We start from the raw sequence: 25,000 nt of genomic DNA, 5'->3' as shown, positions 1-25,000 counted from the left end.
AATATACCTTCACTAAAATAGAAGCCAGGTAGAGATTTTAAACTCAAATCTGTGAACATAAAACTCTACTAGGAAACTGACATTAAATATGAAAGATGCTAAATGTGCTGAACAATTTTTGCAACCTCACAAGGCACGGTAGATACAAAATTTAAGCAAAAGGGTCTCTGACCTTCTTAACCTTAGCCGAGTTCAGATCCACCCCCAGAACTCCCTTCCTGCCTAGTGTGAATGTAATTAAGGGGAAGCTGCAGTGGTAATTTCTCTCCTCATTAACTTCCTGATTGGTTTCAGCCTCAGGATTCTGCCGGGCAGTAGTTTGTCACCAATTCCAAATGGCCAATCGTTAATACTAATGTTTGTGTAACTAACTGCCAGCATCTGCCACGGCTTCTTGTACAACAATAATGGTGAAAGGGTACATTAGTGCTCCTGTGTTAATTCAGCTTGTGTTCATCAATAGGGAAATCTATGATGTAATTAGCAAAATGCACTGGGAACTGAGTGCTGAAGTCATTTGTAGGGAACTAAATCATCGTAGAAGCTGTACCGGGTCCTGATTTGTTTGCCATCAATACTTATTATGTTTGGGATTTAATAAGGTATATTACCACGCTGAAAAGAGACCTTTTTACAAGAGAACACTATTTACGCTTGTTATGGGTTTGGAAAAGGTTTGCTGCGGCTGTGGATCCACACAGAACTGAAAGAACAGAGCTGGGATTTAAGAAGCGACCTTTAAAACCACTCTGCGGTACCAAATTATTTCAGAGGCTCCTTTCTTCTAACATAACATACGGATGGACAGACAGAAGGGCGGAGAGTTTTGTAGGGCTGCCTCAAATGCCTCCAGTAAGGAAAGGCATGATCTGGAAACTTAGTGAATAAACCTGAAAAACAATTTAGGCAATTTCCTGACAAACAATTACCTTTGATGCTGATAGTATTTGCTTAGTGACTTAAATTAAAAGCAAGGGTAATAGTGGATAAGCCTTTTTTGTTTTTTAAAGTCGAGCGCTGTTAAACAGTACTTTACAGACACCAACAAAATAAACACACGCGTACAGAAATAAGTAATGCCAACCCAAACACCTGGGAACCTAAAAAAAAAAACCTGAAACCTTCACTTTATTGCAGCTTATAAGACTACATTTGAATTGTTACCTGGATTTAAAAATCCCTGCAAATCCAAGATGATTTATGAGTTGTGCTACATACACACCATGCTGTATATACAAAGAAATGTTTTTCCCAAGGCGGTTGGACTTTGCTCTGACCTCTTGGAGCTACACAAAGGTCTGGAGAGCAGGACTAAGCAGCAGCCAGGGAGAGCGCAGGAGCTGGCTGCCCACCGCGCCCATCCCACCTCAAACCAGTGACACAAGCTTCTCTGTCTGGAAGCGAGAGTGAAGTGAATGTTTACTGCCCACTTCTTGTATTCCACACGCTTTAATGAAATATTTAATCCTCAAACCAGTCACTGAAAGAATTAGTCCCGCTGGTTGATGGAGGGGACCCTGTGTGACAGTGGTCAGCCCCACCACAAGCTTGGCTCCCCCCCCTCCTTGGGTGCCACAGTCAGTCCCTGGCTGGGGTTGGGGGGTGTGTCTTCCTAATCTCCTGGTGAGTTTAAGGAGGCAAAAGAACTGACCCTTGTCAGACTAATGCAGGGGCCAGAAAGGAGGGAGCGAGTGCTCCCTGCCACGTTCTGAGCCCTGGGCCTGCCTTCTGCCTTCAGTCAGTAGCTGACCCAGGAGATGCCCCTCCACCCCGGCCAAGCACCTCTTACCCCCATTTAACTGATCTGCGACCAGAAAAGGGAAGGGCAGGAATTCTGCAAAAGGCGGAAATGTGGGGACCGCTCCCTTTGGCCCTCAGCTGCCTTGTGCGTGTTTTCTCGGAAAGTATTCCTGGGACTCGGACTACAGAGATCCACACGGTGTCACCTTGTCACCTGCCTGGACCGGGGAGGCTCTGTGCACCCCTAATCCGTGACTGCAATCCCGGAAGGATGCAAATACATGAACTCAAGCTGTTTTGGAAAGTGCCAGCATTTTCCAGTGGCTCTCCGCTCAAAATTTCAATCCGTGTTACTTTTACTGTTGTTCAAGGCTTGGCATTGTCTTTGAATACTGGGACAGTGTGTGTTGAGCTCATTTTGTGCGGCCCCTCCTAACAGTCCAAGTGCAGGAAAGATTTCGGAAGCGCTTATCCTGGAGACTAATGTCCGAAATCTGTTTTACTACCGTCCTTAAAGGTACCCTTCTCCGTTTTAATGCAGCTTCATTAAACTTTGTTGGGGGAAGAGTCATAATTGGTCACTGTAAATCATTTTACACCAATTAAAAATTCCAAAGTCAGAATTATCCTCTCTGCTTTTTAAGTTGATTTTAATGAGCCTGACACGAGGCTAATTTCAGCTCAAAAGGTTCCTCTTAATTATTTTGTAAAAATGCTAATGCCCTGTGTCAGTGGCGCTGTGAGAAAAGGTACAGCGCTGGTAGCACTAGAAATTGGTTCCGTCTTTCTGGACAGCAATCTAGTGACATGTAATGAGAACCGTAAAACTGTTCATCCCCTCTGACCTGGTAATTCCACTCTGGGGAATAAGCCCAAAGAAAGAAAGAATAATTGGCCCAGAGATGCTCAACACACGACTATTTGCATCACTGAAGATGTTAGTGCTTTGCTCCAGGCTGGGAGTGGGGGTGGGGGGATGGGGACAGCTGAGCTGGGCGGGGGTGGGGGGTGGGCAGGAAGCTTTCAGGAGCGATAAACAATTCAGAATTACGCTACCCCTCGATCCCGGGCAGCCCCGCGGCATTTACAGAAATGGAAGAAGTGACTTCTGGAGACCGAGGTAGAGCCTAAAAAGTAAGAAAAGGGAACACAGAAGGAAACTTGCCCATCTGATCTTTTCTCCGCTTCCAATGAAAGGTGGGTAAACGCCCGGGGCTGACCCTTGATTGAACCAGCAAGCCCAGTATCTGTTTTCTCTCAAGTAGCCTATTTGTCTACAGAAGCTAGAGGAAGGGCTTTCTTGGACTATTATTTAAAAACAAACAAAAACCCTTACACATAATCACGCTTCCCGGTGCTGGGGGAGGGGAGTGGTGGAAAAATTTAAGATGACGGAAGTGATGCCGTCTAACCATCATCTTACCGCCGCCCCCAAACCCACCTCCCTAAAAAGCAAAACAAAAACCACTCTAACTGCTAAATCTTTCGACATTGCAAAGACCTCTGACTTTTAACTTGAATGATCTGTTGGAAGTCAGTGGGCTGGAATGAATAATTCTCCTCCAATGGTGTGAGAAAACAGGATATTCATGCTTGAGAAAAATTTTCTTCCTCTCTACGTGAAATACTATTCAACGCCCACTCAGAAACCACTTAAAAATAAGAATGCAAGCGGCATTCTTCAATTGTTAGCAAGTCTTCACCTCCAAGTGGACACGGAGAAAACAAAAGTGCTGGCCTCGGAGTCTGATGGAAAAGCTAATGAAAATTTCTCAAACAACAGATTCTTCCGCTTCGCGATAAACCGTAGTGTTTGGAAATAAAATCCCGTCCAATCAATACCACTTAGCAGATATTTAATGTTTCACAATGGAACTCTTTTCCGCTGTGAAACTGCTGCCCCTTCTCACTAACGTTTAAAATAATTAGGATTATCTGGGCCAGTCCGAAGCTTGGCAGGTTCAGTCTGTACTTTCAAACAGCATTAATTCTTGGCACTCGGCACAAGGGATAAAAGGTAGAGATATGAATGGAGATCTTTATTCAACCCGATCTATCACGGATTAGCTCATTCTTTTCCAGTTCATGCCTGCACTCCAGTTAGGGGAGGGCAGAGCTGTAACTGATGTAATTAGAAACCACAAGCTGAGAAAAAATAGCCCTTTATTAATCTCGCGCATTTACTATGTATTTACTAAGTGTGTGTGTGTGTGTGTGTGTGTGTGTATGTGTGTACACACACATATAAAATTTTGGGGACAATTAAATGTGTATTTTTCCCCCCAACCTAAGTGTAATTAAAGGGTAGTGACACAGAGCTGTTGAGGATTACGACTTCCTTGAAAACACATCTTCACCAGCAGTTCTAAAACGCCAATGTCGAGAGGGGGCCAGCTCTGTGCTCGGCGTGTTGTGGAGAGAAGTGGCTAAGCCACGGCAAGGGGGAGGTTCCTGTGGTTGGAAGCAGGCACAGGTCACTGCTTCTTTCTTGACAGAACCCTCACGACCTTTTTAAGCCCTGGGAACGGCCATTTCTAAAAACTAAGTGAACGTGTAAGAGAAAGTACCCATTATGCAATATTAACGCTGCCTCCCTCCCTCTAAATCTCTTGCGTAACAGGGATACGCAACTCACAAAATAACGCCAGAACGTCTTCATTCTCAAANGGGCGGGCGGGGGGGGGGGGGGGAATGAGGGCCCAGAGTCCCAGCCTGGCCTGGGTGTTGGCTGTGGACCAGCTGGCTCTCCTACTGCTGCACAAAATCAGCGAGAGAATACACCAAACCTTCCCCCTTACCCCCTACAGAGTCCAACACAGAGGGAAGAATCCTTTTTTGATGTTTTAAAGGAGTGCACAAAAAAGAAATAGAGAGGAAGGACCCCATTCAGCCTCCTTCCACCCCCAGGACCCAGGGCAGAATCCCTTGGGGCCAGACACCCTCCTCGGCAAGGCAGATACTCCTGAACTACCTCGTGGTTTCTTTCCTGGCGTCACAAAACCAACTGGGGTGTCAAAGCCAGCCCATGAGTAAGCGGTGTGCCCGCGACAGCAGCCCTGAGGGGCTCAGCACCTCCGAGGACCTCACTGTCCCGCCTCTGCCTCTACCCACAAACTTCCCGCCCATCAGCACTGCTCATCTGCTGGTGGCTCCCTGACCCCGAACTGTCCCGGGCTGTGGAGACTCCTCTCACCGACTCGCTCCACTCCTGAACTCTTTCCGACATGAGCAAGGTGCATGTGAGGGGTATTGCATCAGGACTGGCCCACCCAAGAGAGGCAGCATTTGGTGATACACACAGTCCAAACATCCAAATTCCCGGCGTTTTAACCAAAATACGCTATGTATGTCTCAAAACCGAACTACTGTGTGGCTCTGACTTCTTTTAGGGGACCACATCCTGAGATAAAGCCTCACCCTGGCTGAGACTCTGTTCTACTCTGCCCTTCGGTGAACTAAACATGAAGCAGGCTTTGAAGAAACCCCCTAGACTGCCCGGTGGGCAGACGTAAGCATCCTGGGCCTTGGTTTCCCCATCTGTGAAATGAGACTGTTAACAGGTCACTGTGATAATTACTGAGTAACAGTAATTAGTTTCCTTATTTTATTTGTCTGCAAGTCTCCGTCTTAATGAAGGTTAGGAGACTGTTGCCTTTGAAGGTACAGGAATTCAATGAGGACTCAGGACAAGGTCTATTCATTCTGGGCCACATACACACGTGCCTTCTTGAGAGCGTCTGGAAAGAGGAATACACGTGTCACAGCCACCCTATTCCTCATGTGACAACAGGTCTCCTGTGACATCAGCCCTGCTTTTTTCCTCTTTGGGGGCGGGGATGAGAGGATGGCTGGTGTCAAATCAAAATCAAATAGCAGAACGTCTGTGGACATGCTTTATAAACCATACAAAACACAGCGTCCTCAGCCAGCGCTCAAGCAAACCATCCTTTAAAGACAGCAGTATCTGGAAGCAGGAAGCATCTCTCGTGCTGGAGCCCAAGTTTCTCTGAAAGGTGGGAACTCTGGGAAGTCCTGGGCAGAGACATCAATGATCCAAAAGAAGCAGGGATCTCACCGGTTCCCAATCTACAATCGCTGGGTCCCTGGAGCCCTGAGAAAGGCGCTCCCTGGGGTAGCAGAAGCTGACCCCGAGGCAGAATGCAACAGGGCAGAGCCCCGGTTGCGTATGCGGGCTGTGCTCAGTTCCGTGCCCTCTCTGTGCCTCAGTTTCCTTGTCTGTAAAATGGGAACACAGTAGATGGTTCTATACAAAGCGGTGGAGCCTTGTAAAGCCTGATGAAGCTGAAAAGCCCCCATTCAAGTCCCGCAAAGCTTCACCCATCGGTGACCCCGGGGTTGGGCCTGGCTAGGGCAGGAGCACATCAGCACTGTCTCAGCTCTGTCCCCAGCACCACCGCCTGGCCTCCCTCCCCCTCCCCGCTGCCCCCAGCAGCCTCCGAGGGTCAGTGCCACGACTGACTGGGAGCTCTGAGCTCAGACACCAGCACCCTGGAAACAGCCGAGTCTCGGTTTCTTTAACTGTTAAAGGAGAATAATCATGCATCTCACGAAACTGCCCTGTGGACGGAGGAGACGGTATCTGATGAAGCAGTTAGCAAACCTGCAGACTGTACACACCCACCAGTCACGATGAGCCCCCCGCCGCCGGAACACCCTCCCCACTGCCTTCAGGAGTCTGCCAACTTCCGCAGGGAAGAAGCCAGTGACTCTGTATGCCCCACTGCCTACCACAGAACCAAGAAATGAGTAAGATCTGGATTAACCCAGGTTGAGAAAGGAAAAAAAAAGGGAGGGGACTTGGTGACGACACAGCCCAAACATCTCTGAATGTTCTCAGACAAGTTTTCCTTCCGACCTTCTTCTTCGCTCATCCTTCTGTGCACACCAAGACACGGACAGTCATGAGGAATCTCAGGCTGAACCCCGAGCCTGTGAGTCTGTGCTTTTCACAGCATCGTGCACAGCACAGGGGTTTCACACAGGAGTTCCTGAGGCCAGGCCACCTGGCCAGCAGCCACGGCCGAACCGGCTGGAGCCGTCACAGCCTCATGGCAGAAACAGGGAGTAAGTCTACGGGGTAAAGGACAAACATCTGATATGGGGAAATGAAGGGGAAAACATCTGCCATACACTGGCACAGGGCAGTACACACAGTGGGTGTTTAATAATGGAGGAACGTGTTGGGGGGACGGAGGAATTCGGCCTTCGCAAGACATGCTGTAACCACAGAACGGGGCAAACTCACACACTGGCAAGAGTCTGAAGCCTACAGCCAGCCTTGAGGGCCACCCACTGCAAGCGTTTTAGCGAACGCCGTCTGTCTTTACTGCACAGACTGTGCAAAGTCTGGGTACTGAGGCAGAGAAACGCCACACCAAGCACACCCCGGGACCAGGATCTGAGCCCGGGCCAAGGAGAAAGAGCCCGGCTCTCACTGAGCCTGGGGACCATGGGCCTGGGGGCCTCTGCAATGCAAACAAGGCTCACGTCCAAGAACGGAGCCACACTGACTGGTCCCACACGCAAATGCATTTGCAAACATAGCGTAAATACGGATGAGACATCATCTCAGAAACTGAAGCAGACCAGGCAAACAAGATGCTCAAAAGTCATCTCTCAGGAGACTTTCCAGGCGATCCTGGGAAAGCTGTTTGCTCAGAGGCAGAAGAAATCACAGTCAGAGCAGCTGCGGGTGGCCTCTGCCATGCCAAAAACTAGTTAGCTCTGTCCAGATATTTCGCAACAAGACACACATTTCAAGGAGCCTTATGGTTTTCTTCACATTGAGAGGAAGCAAGGATCACAGATGCTTCGACCCTAAAGGGTGATATATATGACGGGGACGTCAACCTTGATGGACATTTTGTTGAGACTAAGAAGAAGGGTCAAAGTTTGCAGTCCACACCACCTCCCGGAGGGCTGGTCACAAGGGACAGTGAACACTGCCTTCAAAACTACAGCCTGAAAGGAGCGTGGGTGCTGGCTAACCCACCAGCCTGTGGTCTGCCTTTCACTTCGGGATTGCTTCATCTTCCCTAAAACATGTTGTTTAACAAAATATTTTAAGATGTGTAGTTCTAGCTGCACGGTTAAGGAAGTTTTTTGTTTAGAAACATTTTGCGACTTTTTGCCATTCAAAGTTCGTGAGCCATTTCTCCAATAGAACTTGTATAAAATTTGCAGCTTGTGATTTAAAAATAAATACTGGGGCACCTGGGTGGTTCAGCCGGTTGAGCATATGCCTTCGGCTCAGGCCATGATCTCATGTTCATGGGTCCAAGCCTGTCAGAGCCTGGAGCCTGCTCTGGATTCTGTTGTCTCCCTCTCTTTCTGCCTCTCCCCTGATTGTGCTCTGTCTCTCTCGGTCTCTCAAAAAATAAAACAAAACGTTAAAAAAATAAAAATAAAAGTAAATATTGTGGGGGCGCCTGGGGGGCTCACTCAGTTAAAGCGTCCAACTCTTGGTTTCGGCTCAGGTCATGATCTCACAGTTTTTGAGTGTGAGCCCCACATCAGGCTCTGCACTGACAGCACAGAGCCTGTGTGGGATTCTCTCCCACTCTCTCTGTTCTTCCTCCACTTGCGTGCTCTCTCTCAAAATAAATACATTAGTTAAAAATAAACTAAAAGTAAGTATTGTGCCCCAAATGAAATGCCAGGGACCAGGGTAGAAAACTGTGTCGGGTAAATTATTTTATCTTTTTTACCAGGGGACTCCCATCTTCTTTCAAAAGCAAATGCAAACCTCATCAGCACTGGCGATCATTCTATGCCAGCTTGTTGGCTCTCCTTTCTAGTTACAGGAAATCTAAGACTAGTAATGATTAATATTCTTCTCTTGTACAGAATAAGGAAGCAGACACATCCAAATAAAACATATGCCAGTTGAAATCAATCAGGATAGAAAATTCTAGGTATTTCCAGACAGGAGTATACACGCCTAACTCACAGCCACAAGAGCGATCTGACTGCCTAAATACCATACCACCATCATGGAGAGTTGAGGGAAGTTCAGGTTACAGGAGCGAGAATACACAACTTTGGAATGGTTCACGTTAAGGGTGAACAGAAACAAGAAAATAAGAGCACAGAGTGTATGGTTTCTCCAAAAGAGAATTTCTACGCTTTGCCCAAAACTCCAAAAGCTAAAAAAAAAAAAAAAAAAAAAATTCAATATATGTATTTCTGAAATCATTTTTAGGTCAAGGGCTCTCTTCAATTAGTCCCCCAGGAAAGGACATCCCTCTGGGTGAGGTGGCTCTGCGGGTGATCTGAGGAGTTCAGGGGCTGTGATTGCGCCTTCTTCCCTCCAGGCGTTTGTGATATTCTGTAACTGTTTTGAGAGAGAAGAGCTCACGTGTGGACAAGTGTTTTAGTTGGCCTTCAAGGAAAGGTCTTCCTTTTCTCCTCAACTGCATCTTGAAGCCAAGGTGAGCCGCGGCCTTGGTTTGGGGGGTGCCTCAGAAGGTCTGCCCGGGGCCTCCCTGGACGAGAAGCTCCCACATAGGGGGCTGCGGGCGCCCGTCAGCCCAGCCCCGCTTCGAACTGAAGGAAACGGATACCCGCACGTATTTACCAAAGCTGGGGACAGATTTTTATCAGCTCTTCCTTCCTCTGGTCAACAGACTGGGTTTCCCTTTCAGGACTTGTTTTCTGTTTTTCTTTTCTTTTCTTTTTTTTTATTGTGGTGAAACACATCACATCAAACATACTGTTTTAACCACCTTTAAGCGTACAGCTGAGGGGTATGGTGTCCACACACACTGTGCCACATTCAGCATCTCCAGAACGTCTCCACGTGTGCAAACAGAAAGTCCACATCTGCTAAATGAGAAGCGTCCATTTCCTCCTCCCTCAGTGCCCAGTAAGCACCCTTCTGCTTTCTGTGTCTGGACGACTCTGGAACCTCACAGAAGTGGGTCCCACGGTGTCTGTCGCGTGTGGCTGGCTTACTTCAGTTAGCAGAATGTTCTCAGGGTTCATCCATGTTGTAGCGTGTGGCAGAACTGCTGTCCCTCTGAAGGCCGAATAATATTCCACTGTACGTAGATACCACACCGTGTTTACCTTCTCAATTATCGACGGCCATGTGGGCTGTGTCAGCCTTTGGCTGGTGCGAAAAAGGCTATGTGATCATTGCTGTTCAAACAAACTGCTTGTGTGCAGTTCTTTGGGGGAACATACCCAGAAGTGTGATTGCTGGATTATATGGTAATCCCGTTTTTTAGGGGCACCTGGGGGGCTCAGTCGGTTAAGCATCTAACTTCAGCTCAGGTCATGATCTCACGGTTGGTGGGTTTGAGCTCTGCGTCGGGCTCTGTGCTGACAGCTCAGAGCCTGGAGCCTGCTTCGGATTCTGTGTGTCTCTCTCTCTGCCCCTCCCCTGCTCATGCTTTCCCTTTCTCTCTCAAGTTATACAGTAATTCCACTTTTAATGATCTGAGGAAGCGTTACTATGGCTTTTCAGAGCAGCTATATACCATTTTACATTCCCATCAGCAATGCACAGGGTTCCGACTTCTCCACCCCTTTGCTAACACTTATTATTTTGTTTTGTCTCTTTAAATTACAGCCAGGTATTTGGTCTTTTCTACTAACCTTTCCTCAATTTCTCCCTGCCCTTCTCTACCCTGACTTACTGTCGGGTCTCCATCTCACTACCACCAGATACCTGAAGAGTAGGCCTCACCGCCTGCTTGCTGGGTTATGCCCAGCAAACTCACAGTAGTTTTATTGACAGGTTTTCTCCAGGCCCCCGTGACCCGCTGATCCCCATAGCCTGTGGCTGCTCCAGTCTTCCCTCAGCTGCTTCCCACCTGTAAGTTCACCGTGTTTAAAATTAAACCTGCCGTCTTCCCCCACAGAGCAAACCCAACCCTCTCCTCTTGGGCTCAGAGCACGCCTGCCTCACCCGCTCAGGCTCCCAGCCTCAGGATTAGCTTAGGGAACTTCTCCCTCACCTCCCTCCCACCTCCCGGGACTGGCAAGGTCCTGCCCCTGTGAACCCACGGGTCTCTTCCCAGATCTGTCCTTCCCATTTTACCTCGTGCCTCCACTCCCCAGACTGGATCCCGCCCTCCTCACCTGTCCTAACCTGCTAGCGTCTGGCTGTCCTGCTCCGTGTTCTCGCTCACCTTGACTTTCCCCAGAATGGCCACTGTGCTTCCTGAGGCGCATCTCCTCCCCTCTGCCTCCTCCTGGTGGCATCTGGAAAAGTCCAGACCTGCTGGCCTGGCATCAGAGTTGCCCACGTCTTCCCTGCACTTGACTCATGTGCCAGACTTGTTCTGCTCTCGGCCCCAGCACGGACCCAAGCTCCCCAGGGTGTTTTGTCTGTGCCTTTCTTGTGGCGTTCACTCCCACCTTCCTAGTCCTTCCCCTCCCATCACTGACCCAACAACTCTCTCCACAGAACAGGGCAGGGTCAATGTCCTATTTGTCTTTGGGGCCCTTTGGTGGCCACCAGTTAAAAGCCTGATATCTGGGGGGCGCCTGGGTGGCTTAAGCGTCCAACTTTCGCTTAGGTCATGATCTCGCGGTTCGTGGGTTCAAGCCCTGCGTTGGGCTCTGTGCTGACTGCCAGCTCAGAGCCTGGAGCCTGCTTCAGTCTGTGACTCCCTCTCTCTCTGACCCTCCCCTGCTCATGCTGTCTCTCTCTCTCCTAGAAATAAATAAAACATTAAAAAAAAAAAAAGCCTGGTATCTGGGAAGCAGTCAACAAGGAGTAGTGGATGAATGAATGAGAGCTATGACTCACTGGTCAAAGGCAGCGAGTCCGGTTCCTAGAACCCAGCCCACGCTGAGCAGCTCGCTGAGTGAGCTCACACACGAACCATGGTAGAGTGGCGGCTGGAATGACCGAGAGGCGTGGCTGCCGGTCCCACACCCAGGAAGGCAGGAGGGGCCAGCAGAGCCCGGCAGACACATGACAATGTACCTGAATCCTCCAGAAAGGTTCAGCCAGCTGAAGGCAAGCGAGCAGAGAATCCACTTACAAACCTCCCTGTTGTCAGAGGCTGGGAGGCAGGAAACTTTGGCGACAGCAGGGGAAACGATCAGTTACTTGGGAAATTCATTTATGTGAAACAGCTGATTTCTCAATGATCAAGAGTTAACGAGGCATCATGAATCTCCTCTTAAACTCAGTCCTTGGGGCGCCTGGAGGGGCCAGTTGGCTAAACGTCCGACTCGACTCTTGCTCTCAGCAAAGATCATGATCTCATGAGTTTGTGAGATGGAACCCCACATCGGGCTCTGTGCTGATAGCTCGGGACCTGCTTTTGATTCTTTCTCCCTCTGCCCCTCCCTGCTCGCACACGCACTCACCCTCTCTCTTAAATAAGTGTGGGGGAAAAAAAATACCTCAGTCTTTGGACGACCTGACTTTACTCTGGACGTTAACAGAAATATTAGAACAAGTGAAATTTCAAGACTGAGAGGTATGTAGGCATTTTTTTCCCTCCAGTGAAAGAATTTTATTAAAACTACTACCTTAAAAAGGCAGGTAATATGACGCCACAGATAGGTTTTGGAAAGACTGCTTTCTATTACTGACTGACTGACTGAGAATGTGAACACCACAATAAACAGGCTTAATTCAACAGACGTACAGAGAACTCCGGCCTCAAAACTCTTCACATGTGCCCCTGACACCTTAACACACAACGGCCACAGACCAGTCTGCAAAATGAGCCCCTACAAATTTCAAAGATGTGTATTTTCCAAACCTTTGAAGTCCTGGATGTTCAAGGCTGTGGTCTATCACAATAACCACTAAGAAACAGACCTTTCAGCTTTAAAAAAAAAAATGACAAGAATATGAAGTTCAACGACTGACTAGCCAGCAGGCCAGCATTTGGTCACAATATAATTGATTTCACCCTCAATGCTACTGTTGAAAGTGTTTAAACGCCCAGGGACTGACTCCAACCCACACACGCCTCCTCGATCCCCCACTCCAAGTGGACCAGGTATTTTCACACTTGGTTCATCTTCAGTGAAGACTGTAATTAAATCTTTAATTTGAAAACAAGAGTGAAAGGCCAGCACTCTGCATTAGTGGCGGCCCTCGCCGCTTAGAGCAAAGAGCAATCAAATAACAAACGGCAACCTTAGCTCCTTCAAGCTTAAGTAATCTGCTCATTTCAGAAGGTACTGGCTCCTCACAAGTGACCGAGTGACAGGTGGAAGTGCTTTCCGCAGTTATCTGGCAAGTGTGCTGGGAATCAGAAACGTTCTTTAAGTTGACAAGCTGTCAACTGTATGTGCCTCCTGGCCTTTTGATCACACCATCGTCTTTAAAGCATAAACTTCAGGACTTGCTTTATTTCACATCCAACGTGTTGTTGGAAGAGGCCTGGACGGGAGCTGCGTGGTAGGAACGAGATTACTCATACTAATCCCTTTGACTTTCCTCCTCTTCCTCCAGAACTCCCTAAAACTCTTCTTGGGCATAAAAAAAGGCAGTGTGGTGGAAACTGCTTATTCCTCCTTAGAATATTTACTAAGCATCTGCTCTGTGCCCTGCACGACTGTAGCCCACAGGAAATAGAGCCTGAAGTCAAACAAGTCTCTCTTCTCATAAGGAAACAGCAGGGACACCTGTAATCACACACACCTGGGACTGGATTCCGGCTGGGTCACTTACTTGGTGATGTGACCATGGGAATATTCTCACAGCTCTGAACTTCGAGCCCTCCTCATCTATTAATGAAAAACCAGAGGGGAACCTGGGTGGCTCAGTCGGTTAAGGGTCCAGCTTGTCGGCTCAGGTCATGAGCTCACCTCTCAGCGCTCCCACTTCCAGAATTCGAGCTCCATGTCGGGCTCTGTGCTGACAGCTCAGAGCCTGGAGCCTGCTTCGGATCTGTGTCTCCCTCTCTGTCTCTGCCCCAAGCTCATGCTTGGTCTCTCTCTCTCTCCCGCTCTCAAAATTAAGTAAATATTTTAAAAAATTAAAAAAACAAAAACAATAATGTTAAAAATGCTGTGGCAATCAAAAATAAAATACACCGAGTATTCGATCGACATTAAGTCTCTTCCCTCTGCTTGCTCCTGGTAATCAGTACACCAGGGACCATCTGAAGCAAAATCGGGAGGAAGGTGGTGGTGTTTTTTCAGTTCTATATTTGCCTGGTCCTTTGTGTCTTCTTCACCTCTTTGCACTTTTTTGTTCTTTGGAATCTGTGGTCCCTCGTCTTCCCTCCGCCAAATTACGCCTTCCCCTGTCGCTCAGCCCAGTCCAGAAACAGTTCTATTCTTGCAAGTAACCACTTGGAGCTCTTGATGAAAAGCACCCAATTAAACTAATTCACAAGGTAAATGCAGGCTTCACGCTTTGACCGTCTTTGTGGATGTGTTCATTTCAAGGAGGTGGCTTCCAGGCATTTCGGAGAAGTCATGGTGGGAGGGGGCAAATTTGTACAGTGTTGCCTGGACCACTCAGTACACAGACTGCCGCTTATTAAGTGGGTACATCCTGAGGTTTGCGTTGATGAGGCCAAGTTTTCATAATGTACAGCAAAGACACACTCCTGCTCAGAGAGGTCCTGGTCCACGCACAGCCTGCGTGTGCATCCTCGACTGCAGCCACAGCCTCTCAAAGCATCTACCCCGGGGCGCCTGGGTGGCCCCATCGGTTGAGCTTCAGACTCTTGATTTTGGCTCAGGTAGTGACCAGAATCATGGGATCAGGCCCTGCACTGGGCTCCAAGCTCAGTGTGGAGCCTGCCTGAGATTCCTGAACTCTCTCTCTCACACACACACACACACCAAATTAATTAATTAATTAATTAAAAAGCATCTACTGGTGAGAGACTTTGCAGCTGATAATCACCTTCCCTTGCTGGAGCTTAATTAGAATGCAGACCTAGGGTGGACCAGAAAACCACTGGCATTTAAAGAATCAAAGTTACAGGACAATTATTTGCCCGCTAACGTTAACTTTCATGCTTTCTGGCGCTTCACTGAGGCTCCAGAATCCTAATGAAGTGTTTGTCAGAGCGCTGAATAAAACGAACTTTTCATTATGCTTGTCAGGAAAGACTGCTAGCTTTCACACTAAACCAGGTAAAACTGGGAGCAAAGGCAAAAACATCAATATTAGCACTAGGGGCACCTGGGTGGCTCAGTTGATTAAGTGTCTGACTTTGGCTCAGGTTATGATCTCACAGTTCATGGGTTCAAGCCCCGTGTCGCGCTCTGTGCTGACAGCTCGGAGCCTGGAGCCTGTTTCAGATTCTGTGCCTCCCTCTCTCTCTGACCCTGCTCTGCTCACGCTGTCTCTCACTCAGAAATAAATAAAATATTAAAAAAAATATTAGTGCTAGCTAACCACGTGCTTGGTAGGGGAGGGGAGAATTTATGATGTTAAACCAAGGTCATCCATTTATGTAAACATACTTAGAACTTTCTGTGTCCAAATCAACGATCACATACCAAAGGATTTGGTTTGCTTTAATAAACATGTATTCTTTTTGTAGTAATAAAAAGTGATAGAGAAAGGCAGAACGGAAGGATAAAAGGAAATCAAAGAAAACACAGGCCATGCTGGAAACTAGCCCCCACCCCCCAAAACTGGAGGAGGGAGAGCTTTATGGAGGGCAGACAGTGGACACTGGGAAGTGAAGCAGGGATTCTTAGGAAGGCTGGACCCCCCGGCCTCAGGCAGGAGCTAAGTGCTGACCTAGGTAAGCGGGCTGGTGAAATGAGCCTCAGCCCACATTATTTATTGGCATAATTATTAATAATAATCGCTATCATTCATTGAAGCCCTATCGCGTTCCAGGCTGTACTTTGCTTACCATCTTCCCCCCCAAAAAAAACCTTTGGGGGTAGGTGAGTATTAATAACCTCATTTGGCAGATTTTACAAACTGAGGCCCAGAGGTGGTGATTAACATCCAAGGTCACACAAGCGCGGAGTGTCAGAGCCAGAGTTTGTACTGAGGCCTCGAACCGGACGGCCCACAAGGCCACAGTGCAGAACGGTGGGTCTGCCGTCGCCTGCCATGTCCTGCGGCCCATCCCCCCATCCAGCCCTCTGCACCCAGCTTCTCCTCTTCCTCCCGTTCACAAAATTGCTGCCCGAGTTCCCCTCCAGAAAGCCAGGGTTTTGCTCAAAGAAACAGCTTTGAAGTCTAAGCATCACCAGCTGTCCAAGGAACCCCATTGTCACATCTTTTAAATGTTTTCCAAGCCACAGGGACTTGGGGAATCCATCATGTGATTCAGTAGAGGGAAGGACTGGGGGCGACTTATCTGTTTGCCGCTGACTGTCAGAGTCTGGGCATTTCAACAAAATAAAGTCAGAGTCACCGGGCAGAAGCCTGCATTCTCTTCAAGAGCAGCCTCCAGCCGCAGAGCCTCGTGAGCCCCAAAGCAGCAGAGCACAGGGGAGGGGACGGTCCATCCTGGGCTGGCGGGGACTCCCCAGGCTCCCCAGCGCCTGGCAGGAACGTCAGAAGTAGAATCACACGGTCTGGGAATCTGAGCGCTACCAAGCTTGGATGTGTCCAAGAGGGCTTACTTTTTTTTTTTAATGTTTTATTTATTTCTGAGAGAGAGAGACAGTGTGAGCAGGGGAGGGTCAGAGAGAGAGGGAGACACAGAATCTGAAGCAGATTCCAGGCTCTGAGCTGTCAGCACAGAGCCCGACGTGGGGCTCGAACTCACAAACCGCGAAATCATGACGTGAGCTGAAGTCGGAAGCTTAACTGACTGAGCCACCCAGGGGCCCCTAAGAGAGCTTAGGAACTTTTGTTCCCAGGTTACAGGAGTCCCGAGAGAGGAGAGGAAAGGGAGGCAAAAGACCCTTCCTGTCAAAACTTTGCTTTTCCCCTCATCCGAGCTAAGAGAATGAAGACGGTTCAGCAAAGCTCACATCTGACAGAGCGAGGAGAGCCGCGCGGAGGAAGCAGAGGCAGGCAGGCGGGCACCGAGCCGACAGACCTCACGCTCCCGGCATGCACCCTGGGCACAGAGAGGCCCAGACAGCCCACTTCTGGGCAGATCCATATAGGTGACTTTCCAGGGTAGATAAGTAATTATCCAATTCCACCTCGTGTGACCTTTCATGAAGTCGGGATGGAGACCATGAATAATGAACCAATTCACCCCAGCGGGCTCCAGCACCTCACGGTCAGCAGTGTCAAGGGCTCCTGATACATCTAACACAAATGCCGTGGCGCCTGACCGGGGCCACCAGCGGGAAAAGGGAAAAACGTATCAATCAATGAAACTAACAGAGAGTCCGGGTCCTGCTCAAATCTGCAACCAGAGCGGCAGGAAATGGCTCACAGTACGATAATTAACTCCTGGATCCATGCAGTATTATCTTTACGACTATGCTGTCACTTGGGGCACCTGGATGGCTCCGTCGGTTAAGTGTCCAACTTCGGCTCAGGTCATGATCTTGTGGTTCAGGAGTTTAAGCCCCATGCCGGGCTCTGTGCTAACAGCTCGGAGCCTGGAGCCTCCTTCGGATTCTGTGCCTTCTTCTCTCTCTGCCCCTCCCCACCCCATGCTCTGTTTCTGTCTCTCACAAAAATAAATAAATATTTAAAAAACTAAGAAACAAAACCAAAAAGACTATCCTGTCTCTTGGGCAAGTCATCTTCAAGACCTCAGTTTCCACATCTTTAAAGCTCAGGGTTTGAACTCAGTGACTTGTAACTTCTCACCCAGAACTAAAATCCTGCGTTCTGATTCTCATTATGTTCTGATTTCTTAAATCTCCGTTTCTTTTAGGCTCTAAAGGGTTAAGTGCCTGCTCAAAGTCAGTTAACTGAATACAAAGCAGAGCTGGGAAGTTTAACATCAAGCAATTAGTTCTGAAGCAAGAAATTAAGACCTTTTCTTCCCTAATAGAAACATTAATATTTTCTGTCAATAGCTGACTAGTAAGAAAGCTCTTTCCAATCACTGGGATTCAGCCACTAAATGGGAGGTTCAGTCTCTATGCTGCTATAGAAAGTGGCTTCAGGTGACAGGTGACAGCTTCTGCTTCAGAATCAAACACTGATCAGGGGCACCTGGGTGGCTCAGTCGGTTGCACGTCCAACTTTGGCTCAGGTCATGACCTTGCAGTTCCTGAGTTCGAGCCCCGTGTCGGGTTAGCTGCTGTCAGCACAGGGCCTGCTTCAGATCCCCTGTCCTCCTCTCTCTGCCCCTCCCCTGCTCAAGCTCTCTTTGTCAAAAATAAAAAGTGGGGCGCCTGGGTGGCTCAGCTGGATGAGCATCTGACTTCGGCTCAGGTCATGATCTCACGGTTTGTGAGTTCGAGCCCTGCATCGGGCTTTGTGCTGACAGCTAGCTCAGAGCCTGGAAGCCTGCTTCTGATTCTGTGTCTCCCTCTCTCTCTCTCTGCCCCTCCTCCACTTACACTCTGTCTCTCTCAAAAATAAATAAACATTAAAAAATAAACAAACATGGGGCGCCTGGGTGGCTTAGTCGGTTAAGCGTCCGACTTTCGCTTAGGTCATGATCTCGCGGTTCGTGGGTTCGAGCCCCGCGTCGGGCTCTGTGCTGACTGCCAGCTCAGAGCCTGGAGCCTGTTTCAGTCTGTGACTCCCTCTCTCTCTGCCCCTCCCCTGCTCACGCTGCCTCTCTCTCTCTCCTAGAAATAAATAAAAAAATAAACAAACATTTAAAGAAAAAAGAATCCAACGCTGATCCTATTACAATGACTCGGTGTAAACCAGATTAGTAAATTTCTCACAAGGAATTTCCTAACACTACTGATTCTTCGCCATCTTGATGGGCTCAGTCTATGAATCTAGTTCTTGGTCAAGTATTGTTGCTCTTTCATGTGAACTGCAGCTGGTATCCTCATGACCTCTCAGACCTGGACACACACCCCACACCCCTTAGTGTAGAGAGGACACATCCCCAGCCTTTCCCACAAAGGGACAGCACTTTCTTAAACGCCCTGAAAACACAGCTGTCCCCACACCATGTCAGCCAGAAAACAGATGGCATTGCCTCCTGCTTCCTTTATTTTGAACTGTGTCCTGTTAGACCGGCTCGTCTCTGGGCAAGGGCACTGCCCAGATGCTAGACACGGGTGCCTCCTTTCCTGCCGGGCCATTTAAGAGGTGCTCTGGCTCTGACTGAAATGAAAGCGACCCCTAGACTCCATTTTCCAGCCACCAGATTGACAAAAATATAGATGTTCAATAGCATCACGCCAGCAGAAGTTTGGGGAAGTGGTGCTTTGATACAGTGCTGCTAGTGAGCCGGTAGAGCTCAGAGTGCGGTTAAGGGGTGACATTTACTACAGTCGGAGATGCAGGCGTTCTTCGGAACGCCCCTTCCTAGCATCTCCCCAGAACAATACCAGCACGTGTATTGTGCTGTACATACACACATTTGTACAATTAACCAATTGTGTACATTTGTGTACATGTGTACAATTAACCAATAAACTATAGTCCATCCTAACCGTACAACAGTACGAGCCAGTGAAAAAGAATAAACCAAATGAAAGATCTCTAAGACCAACTGTTATCTGAAAAAAGTAGATGTGAGCAAAGAAACGGTTGCTACAACCCCAACTGTATTAAAAAGCCAAGCAAACTGAGTATTTCTACAGAAACAAGTGTCTGTGTGACTTCACAGCAAAAAGTCTAAAATGACATAAACTAAGAACTTAGCTCTTGAGGCAACTGTTAAAATAAATGAGGGAGGGCTGCCTGGGTGGCTCAGTCAGGTAAGCGTCCTGACTTTGGCTCAGGTCATGATCTCACGATTTGTGGTTTCGAGCCCTGCATTGGGCTCCGTGCTGACAGCTCAGGACTCTTCAGGCTCTGTGTTCTCCCTCTCTCTCTGCCACTCCCCCACCCATGCTCTATCTCTGTTTCTCAAAAAAATACATAAATGTTAAAAAAATCTTAAAAATAAATTAAAATAAAATATATAATATAATAAAATAGAGGGAAAAGACCAAAACACAGTTCGCACAGCACAATTACTACTGGTTTAAAAATATGGGTGTAGGGTGCCTGGCTGGGTCAGTAAGGAGAGTGCGTGACTCTTGATCTTGGGGTCGTGAGTTCAAGCCCCACACTGGGGGTAGAGATTGCTTGGCTACAAGTAAACTAAAAACAACAACAACAACAACAAAAAATGTATGCCTAGTTAAAAAAAAAAGACAACTATCAGGAATTACAAAGAAAATAAAAACAGCAGTATTCGGTTCATTTAAGAAAAAACAAAGGTAGGGGTGTTTGAGTGGCTCAGTTGGTTGAGCTGTCTGACTTCGGCTCAGGTAACATCTCAGGGTCCGTAAGTTCAAGCCCTGCGTCAGGCTCTGTGCTGACAGCTTGGAGCCTGGAGCCTGCTTCGGATTCTGTGTGTGTCTCTCCCTCGCTTGTGCTCTGTCTCGCTCTCAAAGATAAATCAGCATTAAAAACATTTAAGAAAAAAGTTATTTTAACCGTTCACTCAGAAGCATGTTCTGAGAAACCAGTTTTCCAAAGTTATTTTTAACTGCTCTCTTAAATCTCTGACTTAAATAGGTAATTTTGAGGTGAATACAGCATAAAAAATAGCTGTACACAGCAAGTTTTATCTTGATGGAAGTATGAAAAGCCTGACTGCAAACTATTATGAAAAAAAAAATTAACTGGAGCCTAGTTAAATTGTTCACTTTAAACTATTTCGATTTTTGAAAATGCTACTTTACAGAAGGTCTAATTTGCTGATAAAATTTGCAATGCATTTCATTATTACCACCAATTTGTTGTAATACAGCAGGTCTTTATGCAACAGAGGTCTGGACAATCCTGTGGTTAAGGTGGTCATTTTGTGATGTGTGCTTCAGGCAACTAGATTTACCAAATTATCTTGCTAACTTAATAACCCTCTAAAATACAACTTCATACACCTTGCAAAGCAAACAAAGGACAAGAATAAAAATATACTAAGATGTCTATGTTTGAAATATTATAGAATATCAATACCTTATAACACATAGCCTGTTATTATAAATGTGTAATATTATAATATGGTTACAAATATAATGTTTGGAATAAAGCCAAATTTAAAGGAAGTCAAAACCACAGATGTGTAAATCAGGCTTATGAGCTCTATGCACACAAAAGAGGGGGTTCCTTAGGAATAAGTGATTTGAGATTCAGGGGACAAGAGATTGTGTCCTCAAAATATTTGCTACCCATAGATCAAAATATCTGAAGTTCTACTATTAAAGGTCCATTTCTTCAGAATAAACACTGGTGTCCTTTTAAAATGCAAATAATCAGGAGGACTAAGACATAAGCCAATATTATTTTACCATGTTATTTATCAGATTGTTTTTTCTCAAAGGAGGGGGGCTAGAGGGTAGCAGGCTACTGAAAATAAGAAAAAGTCCTACGACATGATACTCTCTACATGGAAAACCTGAAAAGACTCCACCAGAAGACTGCTAGAACTGATACGTGAATTCAGGAAAGTTGCAGGTACAAAATCAATGTACAGAAATCGGTTGTATTTTTATACACTAATAATGAAGCAACAGAAAGAAAAATCAAGAAACTGATCCCATTTACAATTGCACCAAGAACCACAAAATACCTAGGAAATAAANGTGGGGCTTGAACCCACGAACCATGAGATCATGACCTGAGCCGAAGTCAGATGCCCAACTGACTGAGCCACCCAGGCGCCCTGTATGCTGAAAATTATAGAGAACTTATGAAGGGAATTGAAGAAGACACAAAGAAATGGAAAATCATTCCATACTCATGGAAAGGAAGAATAAATATTGTTAAAATGTCAATACTATTCAAAGCAATCTACACATTCAATGCAACACCAAACATAATTGCACCGACACTCTCCTCAAAGCTAGAACAAACAATCCTAACACTTGTATGGAATCACAAAAGACCCCGAACAGCCAAAGTAATATTGAAGAAAACCAAAATGGGAGGCATCACAATCCCAGACTTTAGCCTCTGCTACAAAGCTGTGATCATCAACACAGTATGGTATTGGCATGAAAACAGACACACAGACCAACAGAATGGAATAGAGAACCCAGAATTGGACCCCAAAATGTATGCCCAACTAATCTTTGAGAAAGCAGGAAAGAGTATCCACTGGATAAAAGCCTCTTTAACAGATGGTGCTGGGAGAAATGGACAGCAACATGCAGAAGAATGAAACTAGACCACTTTCTCATACCATACCCCAAAATAAACTCAAAATGGATGAAAGACCTGAATGTGAGACAGGAAGCCATCAAAACCCTAGAGGAGAAAGTAGGCAACAGCCTCTTTGACTTCAGCCACAGCAACTTCTTGCTCAACAGATCTCCAAAGGCAAGGGAATTAAAAGCAAAAATGAACTACTGGGACCTAATCAAGATAAAAAGCTTCTGCACAGCAAAGGAAACAATCAGCAAAACTAAAAGGCAACCTATGGAATGGGAAAAGATATTGGCAAATGACATATTGGGTAAAGGGTTAGTACCTAAAATCTTTAAAGACCTTACCAAACTCAACACCCAAAAAAACAATAATCCACTGAAGAAAGGGGCAGAAGACAAGAATAGACACTTTTCCAAAGAAGAAATCCGGATGGCCAATAGACAGATGAAATGATATTCAATGTCACTCATCATCAGGGAAATACAAATGAAAGCCACACTGAGATACCACCTCACACCAGGTCAGAATGGCTAAAATGAACAAATCAGGAAAATATAGATGCAGGCGAGGATGTGGAGAAACGGGCACCCTCCTACACTGTTGGTGGGTCTGTAAACTGGTGCAGCCCCTCTGGAAAACAGTGTGAAGTCCTCAAATAACTAAAAATAGAACTACTCTATGACCCAGCAATAGCATGCTGGGAATTTACCCAAGGGATCCAGGAGTGCTGATGCATAGGGGCACATGTACCCCAAGGTTCATAGCAGCACTTTCAACAATAGCCAAATTATGGAAAGAGACTAAATGTCCAACAACTGATGAATGGATAAAGAAGACGTGGTTTATATATACAATGGAATACTACTTGGCAATGAGAAAGAATGAAATCCTGCCATTTGCAGCAACGTGGATGGAACTGGAAGGTATTATGCTGAGTGAATAAGTCAGTCAGAGAAAGACAGATAACATGTTTTCACTCATATCTGGATCTTGAGAAACTTAACAGACCATGGGTGAAGGGAAGGGGGAAAATAGTTACAAACAGAGAGGGAGGGAGGCAAATCATAAGAGACTCTTAAATACAGAGAACAAACTGAGGGTTGAGGAGGGTGAGGGAGAGGGGGAAATGGGTGATGGGCACTGAGGAGGGCACTTGTTGGGATGAGCACTGGGTGTTATATGTAAGTGATGAGTCACAGGAATCTATCCCCAAAGCCAAGAGCACACTTTACATACTATATATTAGCCAATTTGACACTAGATTTTATTTAATAAAATTTAAAAAAAAATAAAAAGATAAGAAAAAGTCTTAGACGTGTGTGTCCCTACTGTATGAAGACGTTGGAGAGGATGATGGAAGCCTTCATTTCTTTCCTGGATTTGGGCTTACCTATAGCACCTTCAACTGTAATCTAATAATTGTGTCAGGCATAAATTCAATCTGAAACTTACACTGGAGATCATGGGATTCCCAGAAAACCAAGAATATTAGCTACAACTTCTTGAACACTAATCACGTGCCATACACAATCCTTTTTCATATATTACTTTATGTGATCCACACTAAAAAAACGGAATACATACTCTCGCCTCCAACTTGCAGGTATAAAAACTACAGTTCAGAGGGAGGAGGAAGATACCTGCCCAGGATCACGTGATACTAAGCGACAACCTACTTCTGGGACACACCAAACTCAAGGCTCCACTATTCAATGGTGTCTCATCCCTCCCCTCAAAAGTTTACAAAGAAAAATACAGTTGTTTGACCATAAATCAGTTTAATCCCCCTAACCAACCACATTCTCTGAAGGGTCACTCTTTATTTTCATTTTATTTTAGAGAGAGAGCACATGAGCTGGGGAGAAGAACAGAGGGGAAGAGAGACAGAGAGAATCTCAAGCAGGCTCTGCACTGTCAGCATGAAGCCCAACTTGGGGCTCGATCCCGTGACCCTGGGATAGTGACCTGAGCCAAAATCAAGAGTCAGATGCTCAACCAACTAAGCCACCCAGGCACCTGGCTCACTCATACTTTTAATCTTTCTTTAAATCCATAGATTTTGGTTAAGAAAGGTAAAAATAATTTCTTTCCCATGATGTCTTTTCTTTCTTCCCTCAATCACCTCTAGACGGGGCTACTTCACCAGTAAATCAGAAGCTGCAAATCTCCAACATGCTAATTTCAACCAGCCTTCCCAGTCCCTTTCCCTGGCTGATGTCCCCAGACGGAAAGGAAGTCCACTTGGCAACTGGCCGTATATCCCACCATCCCAATGACTTGTGGAGCTTAAGGAAATAAAAATAGTTCACACTACCCAAAACCCAGGACGTAAGTGTTAGGCAGCTATGTGTTACTTTCATGGAAAACAGAGCTGGGTAAATTCGCTGTCATATGTGAGTTGACATGAATTCCCAATAAACAAACAGCACTAGATGCCTGTGGTGTCTGACTTACACCCTACAGGAAAACACCTCCATGCGAGCTTGAACTCCCATCTCTGCGACAGCATCCTGCATCCAGAGCAGACCGTGGGTCGCTTACTTCCTGTCCCAGGGCTTCTCTGATGCCATCGATACCGCATTTCTCCCAGCACATGTGTGCAAATCAGAGTGAGGGGCTTCAGGTCTCAGCCGCTGGGGGATGGGAGCCTATGGATAAATGCTTCCCCTGCTTTATCCTCAGTTGGACAACTTGAAGAGGTTTCTAGGAGCTCCTCAGAAGGTTCCAGATCTAATGCCTGTTGCTTTCCTCAGTGACCCTGCCCATAACACAACTTTACGCTGGTCTTTCCTCCTTGCCTCACTCTTCCTTCCTGGAACTACCACCCAACACCCCACAGCACAGCAGCCCCTGTCTTGAGTTCTGCTTCTCAGTAGAACCCAAGCTGAGACAGGCTTTCATTACATATCCCGCCAAGCCGCCTAATAAGAGAGTGGTGGCGGGGTGGGGATGTGAGCTCGAAAGACAGATCTGACGCTGAAGCCCAGCTCTGCCATTTATGGGTCACACTCTTTGGGAAAGTGACTTCCTGCAGCCAGTTGGCTTTATTACCAAAAACACCCACCTTTTTTGGGGGGGGGGGGGGGGTTG

At 46.8% G+C, this 25,000-nt stretch overlaps 1 protein-coding gene across 1 annotated transcript in view; it reads right to left on the bottom strand.

The window, feature by feature from the left end:
* The window catches only part of DMRT1 (doublesex and mab-3 related transcription factor 1), a 116,956-nt gene that overhangs the window by 1,778 nt on the left and 90,178 nt on the right, over positions 1-25,000 (bottom strand).

Source organism: Crocuta crocuta, unplaced genomic scaffold (assembly GCF_008692635.1).
Source record: "Crocuta crocuta isolate KB4526 unplaced genomic scaffold, BGI_CrCroc_1.0 scaffold41, whole genome shotgun sequence".
Classification (NCBI taxonomy): Eukaryota; Metazoa; Chordata; class Mammalia; order Carnivora; family Hyaenidae; genus Crocuta; species Crocuta crocuta.
This window is presented reverse-complemented; position numbering and strand designations above follow the sequence as displayed.